This window comes from Aethalodelphis obliquidens, unplaced genomic scaffold (genome assembly GCF_003676395.1).
Source record: "Aethalodelphis obliquidens isolate GAN/ISIS:26980383/991018 unplaced genomic scaffold, ASM367639v1 scaffold2, whole genome shotgun sequence".
NCBI classification, from domain to species: domain Eukaryota; kingdom Metazoa; phylum Chordata; class Mammalia; order Artiodactyla; family Delphinidae; genus Aethalodelphis; species Aethalodelphis obliquidens.
The window spans coordinates 71,727,869-71,743,462 of NW_020837946.1; the positions used below are offsets into that span (position 1 = coordinate 71,727,869).

The 15,594-nt window shown below is 39.0% G+C and overlaps 1 protein-coding gene across 11 annotated transcripts in view; it reads left to right on the forward strand.

The window, feature by feature from the left end:
* The window catches only part of WDSUB1 (WD repeat, sterile alpha motif and U-box domain containing 1), an 83,643-nt gene that overhangs the window by 48,610 nt on the left and 19,439 nt on the right, over nucleotides 1–15,594 (forward strand). The gene's annotated exons all lie outside the window — the stretch shown is intronic.

Below are 15,594 nucleotides of genomic sequence, written 5' to 3' on the forward strand. Positions count from 1 at the left end.
CCATTCATCCATCAGTGGATGTTTGGTTTCCTTCCAGCTTTTGGCTATTATGAATAATGCTGCTTTGAACAGGGATATACAAATACCTCTTTGAGTTGCTGCTTTCAATTCCTTTGGGTAAATGCCCAGAAGTCGAATTGCTAGGTTATATGGTAATTCTTTTTTTTTCTTTTTTCTTTATTTTTCACATCTTTATTGGTGTATAAATGCTCCATGGTGTTTGTGTGCCGCACAACAAAGTGAATCAGCTCTATGTACACATATAGCCCCACATCCCCTCCCACTTGAGCCTCCCTCCCACCCTCCCTATCCCGTCCCTCTAGGTCGTCACAAAGCACTGAGCTGATCTCCCTGTGCTAAGCAGCAGCTTCCCACTAGCCATCCGTTTTACATTTGGTAGTGTATATATGTCAGTGCTACTCTCACTTCATCCCAGCTTTCCCTTCCCCACCCCGTGCCCTCAAGTCTTCCCTCAAGTCTGTTCTCTATGTCTGCGTCTTTATTCCTGCCCTGCCACTAGGTTCATCAGTACTGCTTTTTTAAATTCCATATATATGCGTTAGCATACGGTATTTGTTTTTCTCTTTCTGACTGTCTTCACTCTGTATGACAGATTCAAGGTCCATCCACCTCACTACAAATAACTCAGTTTTGTTCCTTTTATGGGTAATATTCCATTGTATATATATGCCACATCTTCTTTATCCAGTCATCTGTTGATGGACATTTAGGTTACTTCCATGTCCTGGGTATTGTAAATAGTGCTGCAGTGAACATTGTGGTACATGTCTCTTTTTGAATTACGGTTTTCAAGGGTATATCCCCAGTAGTGGGATTGCTGGCTCATACGGTAGTTCTATTTTTAGTTTTTTCAGGAACCTCCATGCTGTTCTCCATAGTGGCTGTATCAATTTACATTCCCACCAACAATGCAGGAGGGTTCCCTTTTCTCCACACCCTCTCCAGCATTTATAGTTTCTAGATTTTTTGATCATGGCCATTCTGACTGGTGTGAGGTGATACCTCGTTGTGGTCTTGATTTGCATTTCTCTAATGATTAGTGATGTTGAGCATCTTTTCATGCATTTGTTGGCCATCTATATGTCTTCTTTGGAAAAATGTCTATTTAAGTCTTCTGCCCATTTTTGGATTGGGTTGTTTGTTTTTGTGATATTGAGCTGCATGAGCTGCTTGTATATTTTGGAGATTAATCCTTTGTCAGATTTGTCAATCCTATGTCAAAATATTTTCTCCTATTCTGAGGGTTCTTTTTGTCTTGTTTATGGTTTCCTTTGCTGTGCAAACGCTTTTAAGTTTCATTAGGTCCCATTTGTTTATTTTTGTTTTTATTTCCCTTTAGGAGGTGGGTCAAAAAGGATCTTGCTGGGATTTATGTCAAGAGTGTTCTACCTACGTTTTCTTCTAAGGGTTTTATAGAGTCTGGCCTTACATTTAGGTTTTTAATCCATTTTGAGTTTATTTTTGTGTATGGTGTTAGGGTGTGTTCCAATTTCATTCTTTTACATGTAGCTGTCCATTTTACCCAGCACCACTTATTGAAGAGACTGTCTTTTCTCCATTGTATATCCTTGCCTCCTTTGTCTAAGATAAGGTGACCATATGTGCGTGGGTTTATCTCTGGGCTTTCTATCCTGTTCCATTGATCTATATTTCTGCTTTTGTGTCAGTACCATACTGTCTTAATTACTGTAGCTTTGTAGTATAGTCTGAAGTCAGGGAGCCTGATTCCTCCAGCTCCATTTTTCTTTCTCAAGATTGCTATGGCTATTCGGGTCTTTTATGTTTCCATAAAAATTGTAAAATTTCTCGTTCTAGTTCTGTGAAAAATGCCATAGGTAATTTGATAGAGATTGCATTGAACTACCCTGCTTTGGGTAGTATAGTCATTTTCACAATATTGATTCTTCCAATCCAGCAGCATGGTATATCCTTCCATCTGTTTATGTTATCTTTGATTTCTTTCATCAGTGTTTTATAGTTTTCTGAGTACAGGTCTTTTGTCTCCTTAGGTAGGTTTATTCCTAAGTATTTTATTCTTTTTGTTGTGATGGTAAATGGGATTGTTTCCTTAATTTCTCTTTCTGATCTTTCGCTGTTAGTGTATAGGAATTCAAGAGATACTGTGCATTATTTTGTATCCTGCAACCTTACCAAATGCATTAGTTCTAGTAGTTTTCTGGTGGCATCTTTCAGATTTTCTTTGTATAGTATCATGTCATTGAAAACAGTGACAGTTTTACTTCTTTTCCAATTTGTATTCCTTTTATTTCTTTTTCTTTGAATGCTGTGGCTAGGACTTACAATACTGTGTTGAATAATAGTGACGAGAGTGGACCTCCTTGTCTTGTTCCTGATCTTAGAGGAAATGCTTTCAGTTTTTCACCATCGAGAATGATGTGGCTGCTGGTTTGTCATGTGTGGTCTTTATTATGTTGAGGTAGGTTCCCTCTATGCCCACTTTCCAGAGAGTTTTTATCATAAATGGATGTTGAATTTTTTCAAAAGCTGTTTCTGCATCTATTGAGATGATCATATGGCTTTTATTCTTTCATTTGTTAATATGGTGTATCACATTGATTGTTTTGCATATATCGAAGAATCCTTGCATCCCTGGGATAAATCACACTTGATCATGCTGTACAGTCTTTTTAATGTGCTGTTGGATTCTGTTTGCTAGTGTTTTGTTGAGGATTTTTACATCTATATTCATCAGTGATGTCGGTCTGTAATTTTCTTTTTTTGTAGTATCTTTGTCTGGTTTTGATATCAGGCTGATGGTGGCCTCGTAGAATGAGTTTGGGAGTGTTCCATCCTCTGCAGTTGTTTGGAAGAGTTTGAGAAGGGCGGGTGTTACCTCTTCTCTAAATATTTCATAGAATTCCCCTGTGAAGCCATCTGGTCCTGGACTTTTGTTTGTTGGAAGATTTTTCATTATGGTTTCAATTTCATTACCTGTGATTGGTCTGTTTATATTTTCTCATTCTTCCTGGTTCAATATTAGAAGGTTGTACTTTTCCAAGAATTAGTCCATTTCTTCCAGGTTGTCCATTTTATTGACATATAGCTGCTTATAGTAGTCTCTTATGATCTTCTGTATTTCTGTGGTGTCAGTTGTAATCTCTCCTTTTTCAGTTCTAATTTTATTGATTTGCGTCCTCTCTCTTTTTCTTGCTGAGTCTGGCTAAAGGTTTATCAATTTTGTTTATCTTCTCAAACAACTTACAGTTTTATTGATCTTTGTTATTGTTTTCTTTGTTTCTGTTTCATTTATTTCTGCTTTGATCTTTATTTCTTCTACTAACTTTGGGTTTTGTTTGTTCTTCTTTCTCTAGTTCCTTTAGATGTACGGTTAGATTGTTTGAGATTTTTCTTGTTTTTTGAGGTAGGATTGTATTGCTATAAACTTCTGTCTTAGAAGTGCTTTTGCTGCATCCCATAGGTTTTGTATCATCGTGGTTTTTTTGTCATTTGTTTGTAGGTATTTTTTTATTTCTTCAGTAATCTGTGGTTATTTAGCAGCACACTATTTAGCCTCCTTGTATTTATGGTTTTTTACAGGTTTTTCTTTTGTGTGTGTAATTGATTTCTAATCTCATAGTGTTGTGGTTGGAAAAGATACTTGATATGATTTGTGACCCAAGATGTGATCTATTCTGGGGAACTTTTCATGTGCACTTGAGAAGAAAGTGTACTCTAATGCTTTTGGGTGGTATGTCCTGAAAATATTAATTACGTCTACCTGGTCTATTGTGTCATTTAAAGCTTGTGTTTCCTTATTTATTTTCTGCCTGGTTGATCTGTCTGTTGGTGTAAGTAGGGTGTTAAAGTCCCCCACTATTATGGTGTTACTGCGAATTTCTCCTTTTAAGGCTGTTGGTATTTGCCTTATGTATTGAGGTGCTCCTACGTTGGGTGCATAAATATTTATAATTGTTATGTTTTCTTGGATTGATCCCTTGATCATTATATAGTGTTCTTCCTTCTTGTAACAGTCTTTATTTTAAAGTCTATTTTATCTGATATGAGTATTGCTACTCCAGCTTTCTTTCGATTTCCATTTGCATGGGATATCTTTTTCCACCCCCTCACTTTCAGTCTGTATGTGTTCCTAGGTCTGAAGTGCGTTTCTTCTTTTTTTTTTTTTTAACATCTTTAGTGGAGTATAATTGCTTTACAATGGTGTGTTAGTTTCTGCTTTATAACAAAGTGAATCAGTTATACATATACATATGTTCCCATATCTCTGAAGTGGGTCTCTTGTAGATGGCATATTTATGGGTCTTGTTTTTGTATCCATTCAGCCAGTCTGTCTTTTGGTTGGAGCATTTAATCCATTTACATTCAAGGTGATTATCGATATGTATGTTCCTATTACCATTTTCTTAATTGACTTGGGTTTATTTTTGTGAGTCTTTTTCTTCTCTTGTGTTTCCCACTTAGAGAAGTTCCTTTAGCATTTGTTGTAAGGCAGGTTTGGTGGTCCTGAATTCTCATAGCTTTTGCTTGTCTGTAAAGCTTTTGATTTTTCCGTCGAATCTGAATGATATCCTTGCTGGGTAGAGTAATCTTGGTTGTAGGTTTTTCCCTTTCATCGTATAAAATATATCCTGCCACTCCCTTCTGGCCTTTAAAGTTTCTGCTGAGAAATCAGCTGATGTCCTTATGGGATTCCCTTTGCTTTTCCCTTGCTACTTTTAATATTTTTTTAATTTAATTTTTGCTAGTTTGATTAACATGTCTTGGAGTTTTTCTCCTTGGCTTTATCCTGTATGGGACTCTCTGCGCTTTCTGGACTTAAGTGGTTATTTCCCGTCCGGTGTTAGGGAAGTTTTCAACTATGATGTCTTCAAATGTTTTCTCAGACCCTTTCTGTTTCTCTTTTACTGCTGGGACCCCTATTATTCAAATGTTGGTGTGTTTAATGTTGTCCCAGAGGTCTCTGAGACTGTCCTTACTTCTTCTCATTCTTTTTTTTTTATTCTGCTCCATGGCAGTTATTTCTACCATTTTATCTTCCAGCTCACTTTTCCTTTCTTCTGCCTCAGTTATTCTGCTATTGATTCCTTCTAGAGTATTTTTAATTTCAGTTATTGTGTTGTTCCTCACTGTTTGCTCTTTAGTTCTTCTAGGTCCTTGTTAAACGTTTCTTGTATTTTCTCCATTCTGTTTCCGAGATTTTGGATCATCGTTACTGTCCTTACTCTTAATTCTTTTTCAAGTAAGTTGGCTATTTCATCTTCATTTATTTGGTGTTGTAGGTTTTTACTTTGCTCCTTTGTCTGTAACATTGTTTTGTTGTTGTTTTTTTTTTTGATGAGTGGGATTGTGTTCCTGTTTTACTGGTTGTTTGGCCTGAGGCGTCCAGCACTGGAGTTTGCAGGTGGTTGGGTAGAGCTGATCTTGGTGGTGAGATGAGCACCTCTGGGAGGCCTCACTCTGATTAATATTCCCTGAAGTTCTCTGTTAGTCCAGTGATTTGGACTCTGCTCCCACCACAGGAGCTCAGGCCCAACCTCCGGCTGGGAACCAAGATCCCGCAAGCTGTGCGGTTCAGCAAAAAATAAGAAAAAAAGGAGTAGTACAATAACAAAGAATAAATAATAAAATAAATTTAGAAAGATAAAAAATGCATTAGGAAAATAAAAATATAATTGAAACAACTGCAACAAGGTAAAAGAAAACCACAACAGAAAAAAGAGAAAAAAAAGGGTAGGGGGAACAAGCCAAAAGGAACGAACAATAACAAAGTATAAAGAATAAAATAAAGTTGGAAAAATAAAAGATTAGAAAAAATAAAAATATAAAGGAGTCAACAACAAGGTAAAAGTGAATGCCAACCTAAAAGAAGAAAAAAAAAAGCCTTGGCTATTGGGGGCGGAGCTTATGCAGGGGTGGAACTTAGGTAGGGGCGGGGCTTAGGCTGTGGTGAGACCTGTGGGGGGGTGGTTATGTTTAAGCATGGGGCGGGGCTTAGGCTCAAGACCCACACAGCTGTCAGAGGCCTTGGGGGCGAGGCCTAGGCTTAGGACCTGCGCAGAAGGGGAGAGGCAGCACATCCAGAGGGCCTCCGGAGTGTGGAGTTCCAGAGTTTGGAGGTAGGGCCCTATGTGAGGGTGTGTGGGTGGGGTTTAGCCCCAGCTCATTGGAGGGGGTCTCAGGCGGTGTCTCTGAGTGTAGATGTAGGGCCCTAGGTGAGGGTGTAGGGCTGGGGCTTGGGCTCTGCGCAGCAGAAGGGAGGGTCTGAGGGCAGAGGATTATGCCCACAAGGGCAGCAGGCTCCCCGGTGCCCAAATGGGCAGGCAAAGCGCTGGCCGCATTCCTTTCCATTCTTCTGACCCCAACAGTCTCCCCCATCACTGCTGGACCCCAACCATGGGTGGGTCCCGCTGGGTGTAGGAACTCTTCCCCTCCCCCAGCCGCCCCTCAGGGGTGCTGGTCCCAGAGGTCTGGCCTTTACTTTTGCTCCCCCTTCCCTCCCTCCCACTCTCTCAGGACCTGCGTGGCTAGAGGGGGCCTAGGTGGACAGAGGATCAGGACCGGGATCTCTGCAGGCTCCCAGGGGGCCCAGTTGGGCAGGGGAAACCCTGGACATGCTCCCTTTTGATCCTCTGCCCTCCTAATTGTCCCCCCCTTCCCCCTTCTGGGCGTGGGATCCCTTCCCCTCCCCCAGCCACCCCTCAGGGGTGCCGGTCCCATCCCACCTCCACTTCTCCTCCCCCATCACTGCCTCCCACACACACCTCACGTCCTACCCAGTCACTGGGGGTTCCTCTCATCCCCTTAGGTGTCCATGGTCCCCCACTGGTCCCTGGTAGGTGCTCTAGTTGTGCAGAGACGCAAATTCCGTGTCCTCCTAGTCTGCCATCTTGACTCCGCCCTGTCTTGCAGTCTTAATGTGAATGTTTCTGTAGAATAAATTACCTAAAGCTGCAGTTAGTGAAGGATACCGACAAATTGTCCTCTCAGCATTATATGGGGTTCCTATTTCCCATATCCTTGCCTCTACTGGGTGTTAGCAATCTTAATCTTTCTCATTCTAATAAGTGAGAAGTAATCTCACTTTGCATTTTTTTGTATAATATTGAGTTTGAGCACTTTTAAATGTTTTTAACCACTTATAATTCCTTATGTAACTCTCTTATTCATCAGCATTTAATTCAAATTTAATTTCATTATTTTTAGTTATTATTTAGTAAGAAACATACTTATGGGAGCCACTATGATCTAGTAGTTGAGCATATGCACTGAAAAACCAGACTGCCTGGGTCTAAATCTGTTTCATTACTTATTAGCTGAGTTACCTTGTGGGAGGTTATATAATCTTGCTGTGTCTCATTTTCCTTATGTACAAAATGGGATACTAGTACTTAACCTCATGGGATTCTTATAAGAATCAAATGAGTTAATGCATGTTAGGTACTTAAAAGAGCACCACTCAATGGCAGTAAACTGTTTAATTTCAGGCTATGAAATTTTCTCTGAGCATGGTAATGGCTGTATATTTTTGGCTTTGGTATGTTATATCAGGACCCTTATTTGCAACTGAAAGTAACTCAACTTGAATTAGGTTAAGCTTAAATGGTAATTATTAATAATTACTGTAAGTGAGTCTCAGGAAAAACTGGCACCAGAGACGTGAGTGTTGTTGGGGTACTGTTTCTTATCTGCTCCAAGGCTTCTGAATAGCCACCTTCTGTGATACTCAGTGTGCCTTTTCCATGTGTTAGAAAAACATGAACACCTGTAGGTCCCAAATTTTACATTTTACAGTTTCACCCACCAGAAAGGGACCATTCTGACACTTCCCTCTAGTGCCAACTCCAAAAATCCCAGAGGCTCCCAACCTGATCCAGGAGCCTACCCCAGTGCTAGTCTCTGCAGGCATGAGGTGCAGCACTGAGATTTGTCTGACCGTGGAGAGTAGAATTATATATAACTGGAGCAACATCATAAGGAGGACAGTGGTGGAAGGGACAGTTTCCAGAAAAGGGGTACTGACCAAATAATAAATATTCACTACCCTAGATTTTGCCATATTTTCCATATCTTCAATTTCTAAGTAATATATACTTTCAGCTTACATTTCTACTTTTACCCAAAGGTTGGTAGAAAAACTGTTTTAAACTTTGCAAATTGTTTGATTAGTTTTGAGGTTGTGTTTTGGGAAAGGGGTGTCTAGTTTTGTTGCATGGAATCAAATGTGAAACTGTATTTCTTTGGGGAGTTAGAGATTTTCCTTGTATGTTTGTTATAAAATTTATATGGTTAATTTTTTATAAAGTTTCAATGGATATTTGAAGGAAAAGTATTTCTTCTCTTTGGTTCCAAAATTATTTTTTGCAACATTATTGATATATTACAGTATATCAATATATAGATAGATATAGATATCAAATTGATAATTGTCTAATTCAGATCCTCTGTATCATTGCTATCCAGTAGAACTTTTTGTGATGATGGAAGTGTTCTTTGTACTGACCATTGTAGTAACATTAGGCACATGTGGTTATTGAGCACTTGAAATGTGGCTACTGTTACTGGGGATATGAATATTTTACTTGATTGTGATTGATTTAAATTCAAATAGCCACTTGTAGCTGCTGTATTGGACAGTACAGCTCCATAATCTATTTTTTTGGATAAAATTTATTGAGGTATAATTTAAATAATAATATCTCTTCATTTTAAGTATACAGTGTGATGAGTTTTTGAAACGTGTATACCTGTGCATCCACCATCATGATCAAGGTATAAATGTTATTATCATCCCAGAAAGTTATTTTATCCCCTTTACAGTCAATATTTTTCCACCCCTGGCCTTATGTAACCACTGATCTACTTTTTGGCACTCTAGATCATATTTGCCTTTCTAGAATTTGATATAAATGGAATCCTTCAGTATATACTTTTTGTATCTGGCTTTTTTCACTCAGCAGAATGCTTAGGATTCATTTATATTATTGCACATATCAGTAATTCATTGCTTTGAATTGTTGAGTAGTGTTCCATTACATGGATATACCATAGTATATTTATCCATTAACTGTTAATGAACTTCTGGGCTTCTCCAGTTTATGGCTATTATGAATGAAGCTACTGTAACATTCATGTACATGTACATGTCTTTGTCTGGACATGGTTCCTTTCTCTTGGTTAGTTAGGAGTGAAATTTCTGTGTTGTATAGTAAGTGAATGTTTAACTTTCGAGAGAGACTGCCAAACTGTTTCTCAAAGCAGTTGTACCATTTAAGTTCCCAACTGAAAATTCCAATTTCTCCACATACTTGCCAACATTTGGTATTGTTAGTCTTTTAATTTTTGCCATTCTGGTGGGTGTGAAGTGGTATCTCATTGTACCTGTAATTTGCATTTTTCTGATTATTAAGTGTTGTTGAGATTTTATCCTGTTTTCTTCTAGATGTTTTATAGTTGTATATTTTATGTTTAGGTCTATGATTTATTTCAAGTTAATGTTTGTGTACTTTGCAAGATAAGAGTAGCTCTTCTTCTTTTCCTAAATGGGAATTCAATTGTTCCAACAGCATTAATTGAGAAATCTTTTCCCATTGAATTATTTTAGCAACTTTGTTGAAAATCACTTGACTGTATTACTGGTCTGTTTATAGATTTTCTGTGACCTATTGATCTTTTCGTCTGTCCTTGTGCCGGTTACATCAGTGCCTTGATTACTGTAGCTTTATCTTGAAGTAGGTCTTCTTTTTTTTTTCTTAATTAATTTTTGGCTGCGTTGGTTCTTTGTTGCTGCGTGCAGGCTTTCTTTAGCTGTGGCGAGCAGAGGCTACTCTTTGTTGCAGTGCGCGGAATTCTCATTGTGGTGGCTTCTCTTGTTGCGGAGCACAGGCGCACAGGCGCACAGGCTTCAGTAGTTGTGGCACACAGGCTCAGTAGTTGTGGCTCGTGGGCTCTAGAGCTCAGGGTTAGCAGTTGTGGCGCATGGGCTTAATTGCTCTGCGGCATGTGGGATCTTCCTGGACCAGGGCTTGAACACATATTCTTAACCACTGTGCCACCAGGGAGGCCCTTGAAATAAGTGTTGAAATCAGGTAGTATAAGTCATATTAGTTCTTTTTTTTAGCATCTTTATTGGAGTATAATTGCTTTACAATGGTGTGTTAGTGTCTGCTGTATAACAAAGTGAATCAGCTATATGTATACATATATTCCCATATCTCCTCCCTCTTGCATCTCCCTCCCACCCTCCCTATCGCACCCCTCCAGTTGGACACAAAGCACCGAGCTGATCTCCCTGTGCTATGCAGCTGCTTCCCACTAGCTAGCTATTTTACATTTGGTAGTGTATATATGTCCATGCCACTCTCTCTCACTTCGTCCCAGCTTAACCTCCCCCCACCATGTCCTCAAGTCCATTCTCTACATCTGCATCTTTATTCCTGTCCTGCCCGTAGGTTCTTCAGAACCATTTTTTTGTTTTTTAGATTCCATATATATGTGTTAGCATATGGTGTTTGTTTTTCTCTTTCTGACTTACTTCACTCTGTGTGATAGTCTCTAGGTCCATCCACCTCACTACAAATAACTCAATTTCATTTCTTTTTATGACTTGGTAATATCCCATTGTATATATATGCCACACCTTCTTTATCCATTCATCTGTCAGTGGACACTTAGGTTGCTTCCATGTCCTGGCTGTTGTAAATAGAGCTGCAGTGAACATTGTGGTACGTGACTCTTTTTGAATTACGGTTTTCTTGGTTATATGCCCAGTAGTGGGATTGCTGGGTAGTATGGTAGTTCTGTTTTTAGTTTTTTCAGGAACCTCCATACTGTTCTCCATAGTGGCTGTATCAATTTACAGTCCTACCAGCAGTGCAAGAGGGTTCCCTTTTCTCCACACCCTCTCCAGCATTTATTGTTTGTAGACTTTTTGATGATGGCCATTCTGACCAGTGTGAGGTGATACCTCATTGTGGTCTTGATTTGCATTTCTCTTAACGATTAGTAATGTTGAGCATCCTTTCATGTGTTTGTTGGCCATCTGTATATCTTCTTTGGATAAATGTCTATTTAGGTCTTCTGCCCATTTTTGGATTGGGTTTTTTGTTTTTTTGATATTAAGCTGCATGAGCCGCTTGTATATTTTGGAGATTAATCCTTTGTCAGTTGCTTCATTTGTAAATATTTTCTCCCATTCTGAGGGTTGTCTTTTGGTCTTGTTTATGGTTTCCTTTGCTGTGCAAAAGCTTTTGAGTTTCATTAGGTTCCACTTGTTTATTTTTATTTTTATACCCATTTCTCTAGGAGGTGGGTCAGAAAGGATCTTGTTGTGATTTATGTCATAGGGTGTTCTGCCTATGGTTTCTTCTAAGAGTTTGATAGTGTCTGGCCTTACATTTAGGTCTTTAATCCATTTTGAGCTTATTTTTGTGTATGGTGTTAGGGAGTGTTCTAATTTCATTCTTTTACATGTAGCTGTCCATTTTTCCCAGCACCACTTATTGAAGAGGCTGTCTTTTCTCCACTGTATATTTTTGCCTCCTTTACATATTCTTTTTCAAAACTGTTTTAGTTATTCTTGGTCTTTAGCATATTTCTATATAGACGTTAGAATTACTTTCTCAGTTTTTATGGAATAGTGTGCCAGATGTTTTTCTGTGTGTGTGTGTTAAAAAATAAATAACACTACTGTACATTTAAAAATGGTTAAGAAGGTAAGTTTTAACAGTATGCACATTGTTCTGTGACAGATCTCTAGAACTTTTTCATTTTGCAAAACTGAAATTCTCTATTCATTGAACAATTCTCCTGTTCCTCCTCTCCCCAGCCCCTGGTAACCACAGTCTACTTTCTGTTTCTATAGTTTACATACCTCCTATAAGTGGAATCATACAGTATTTGATTTTTTGTGGCTGGCTTATTACATTCAGCATAATGTCTTAAAGGTTCATTAAGGTTGCTACAAATGGCAGGATTTCCCTTCTATTAAGGCTGGATAATATTCTGTTGTATGAGTATACCCTATCTTGTTTATCCATTCATCCATTGTTGGACACTTGGGTTGCTTCTCCCTCTTGGCGGTTGTCAGTAATGATGCTGGGAGTATGGGTGTGCAGATAGCTCTTTGAGATGATGTTTTCAATTCCTTCGGGTATATACCCAGAAGTGGAATTGCTGGATCACATTGTAATTCTATTTTTAATTTTTTTGACAAGCCTCCATACTATCTTTTATAGTGGCGGCACCATTTTACATTACTGCCAACAGTGCACGAGGGTTCTTATTTTTCTGCATTCTCACCAACACTAGTTATTTTCTGGTTTTTGTTTTGTTTTGTTTTGATAGTGACTATCCTAATGGGTGTGAGGTGATTTCTCATTGTAGTTCTGATTTGCATTTTCCTAATGATTTGTGATGTTGAGCACCTTTTCATATGCTTGTTGGCCATTTGTACATCTTCTTTGGAGAAATGTCTATTCAAGACCTTTGCACATTTAAAAAATGAGGTTGTTTGTTTATTTTTGTTGAGCCCTAGGAATGCTTTATATGTTTTAGGTATTAACTTACCATATATATGGTTTGCAGATATTTCTCTGTAGGTTGCCTTTCCACTCTGTTGATTGTTTCCTTTGCTGCGGAGAAGTTTTTAAGTTTGATGTACAGTCAGCCCTCTGTATCCACAGCTTCTCCCCAAATTCCAGAAAGTTTCAAAAAGCAAATCTTGAATTTTCTGCATGCTGACATCTATTTAAATAGCATTTACATTCTACTGGGTATTATAAGTAATCTAGAGATGATTTAAAATATATGGGAGGGGAGATTGGTTCAAGATGGTGGAGTAGAAGGATGTGTGCTCACTCCCTCTTATGACAGCACTGGAATCACAACTAACTGCTGAACAGTAATCGACAGGAAGACACTGGAACTCACCAAAAAAGATACATCACATCCAAAGACAAAGGAGAAGCTGCAATGAGATGGTAGGAGGGGCTCAATCACAATAAATTCAAATCCCATAACCGCTGGGTAGGTGACTCAAAAACTGGAGAACAGTTATACCACAGAGGTCCATCCACTGGAGTGAAGGTTCTGAGCCCCATGTCAGGCTTCCCAACTGGGGGTCTGGCACAGGAGGAGGAATTCCCAGAGAATCAGACTTTGAAGGCTAGCGGGATTTGATTGCAGGACTTTGACAGGACTGGGGGAAACAGAGACTTCACTCTTGAAGGGCACACACAGGGTAGTGTGCACATCAGGACCCAGGTGGAAGGAGCAGTGACCCCATAGGAGACTAAGCCAGGCCTGCATGCTGTTGTTGGAGGGTCCCTTGCAGAGGCAGGAGGTGGCTGTGGCCCACTGTGGGGACAAGGACACTGGCAGCAGAAGTTTTGGGAAGTACTCCATTAGCCCCACCAAAGAGCCCATAGCCTCCAGTGCTGGGTTGCCTCAGGCCAAACAACCAAAAGGGGGGGAACTCAGCCCCACCCATCAGCAGACAAGCAGATTAAAGTTTTACTGAGCTTTGCCCACCAGAGCAACGCCCAACTATACCCACCACCAGTCCGTCCCATCAGGAAGCTTACACAAGCCTCTTAGATAGCCTCATCCAACAGAGGGCAGACAGAAGAAGCAAGAACTACAACAATCCTGCAGTCTGTGGAAAGAAATCCCCTTTCACAGAAAGATAGACAAAATGAAAAGGCAGAGGACTATGTACCAGATGAAGGAACAACATAAAACCCCAGAAGAACAACTAAATGAAGTGGAGATAGGCAACCTTCCAGAAAAAGAATTAAGAATAATGATAGTGAAGATCCAGGACCTTGGAAAAAGAATGGAGGCAAAGATCAAGAAGATGTAAGAAATATTTAACAAAGACCTAGAAGAATTGAAGAATAAACACCTAGAAAAATTAAAGAACAAACAAACAGAGATGAACAATACAATAACTGAAATGAAAAATACACTAGAAGGAATCAATAGCAGAATAACTGAGGCAGAAGAACAGATAAGTGACCTGGAAGACAGAATGGTGGGATTCACTGCTGTGGAACATAATAAAGAAAAAAGAATGAAAAGAAATCAACACAGCCAAAGAGATCTCTGGGATATTAAATGCACCAACATTTGCATTATAGGGGTGCCAGAAGGAGAAGAGAGAGAGAAAGGACCTGAGAAAAGATTTGAAGAGATTATAGTTGAAAACCTCCCTAACATGGAAAAGGAAATAGCCACCCAAGTCCAGGAAGCACAGAGAGTCCCAGGCAGCATAAACCCAAGGAGAAACACAATGAGACACATAGTAATCAAACTGACAAAAAATAAAGAAAAATTATTAAAAGCAACAAGGGAAAAACGACAAGTAACATGCAAGGGAACTCTAAGGTTAACAGCTGATTTCTCAGCAGAAACTCTACAAGCCAGAAGGGAGTGACATGATATATTTAAAGTGATGAAAGGGAACAACCTACAACCAAGATTACTCTACCCGGCAAGGATCTCATTCAGATTTGATGGAGAAATCAAAACCTTTACAGACAAGGAAAAGCTAAGAGAATTCAGCACCACCAAACCAGCTCTACAGCAAATGCTAAAGGAACTTCTGGAAACACAAGAGAAGAAAAGAATCTAGGAAAACAAACCCAAAACTGTTAAGAAAATGGTGATAGGAACATATGTATTGATAATTACTTTAAACGTGAATGGGTTAAATGCTCCAACCAAAAGACACAGGCTTGCTGAATGGATACAAAAACAAGACCCATATATATGCTATCTACAAGAGACCCACTTCAGACCTAGGGACACATATAGACTGAAAGTGAGGGGATGGAAAAATATATTCCATGCAAATGGAAATCAAGAGAAAGCTGGAGTAGCAATACTCGTATCAGATAAAATAGGCTTTAAAGATGTTACAAGAGACAAGGAAGGACACTACATAATGATCAAGGGATCAATCCAAGAAGAAGATACAACAATTATAAATATATGCACCCAACATAAGAGCACCTCAGTGCATAAGGCAGGTGCTAACAGCTATCAAGGAGGAAATCTACAGTAACACGATACTAGTGGGGGACTTTAACACCTCACTTACAACAATGGACAGATCATCTAGCCATAAAATTAATAAGGGAACCCTAAATTTAAATGACACAACAGACCAGATAGATTTAATTGATATATATAGGACATTCCATCCAAAAACAGATTACACTTTCTTCTCAAGTGCACACAGAACATTCTCCAGGATAGATCACATCTTGGGTCAAAAATCAAGCCGCAGTAAATTTAAGAAAATTGAAATCATATCAAGCATCTTTTCTGACCACAACACTATGAGATTAGAATTCAATTACAGGGGAAAAAAACCGTAAAAAACACAAACACGTGGAGGCTAAACAATACGTTACTAAATAACCAAGAAATCACCGAAGAAATCAAAGAGGAAATCAGAAAATACCTAGAGATAAATGACAACAGAAACACGATGATCCAAAGCCTATGGGATGCAGCAAAAGCAGTTCTAAGAAGCAAGTGTATAGCAATACAAGCTTACCTCAAGAAACAAGAAAAATCTCAAACAATCTAACC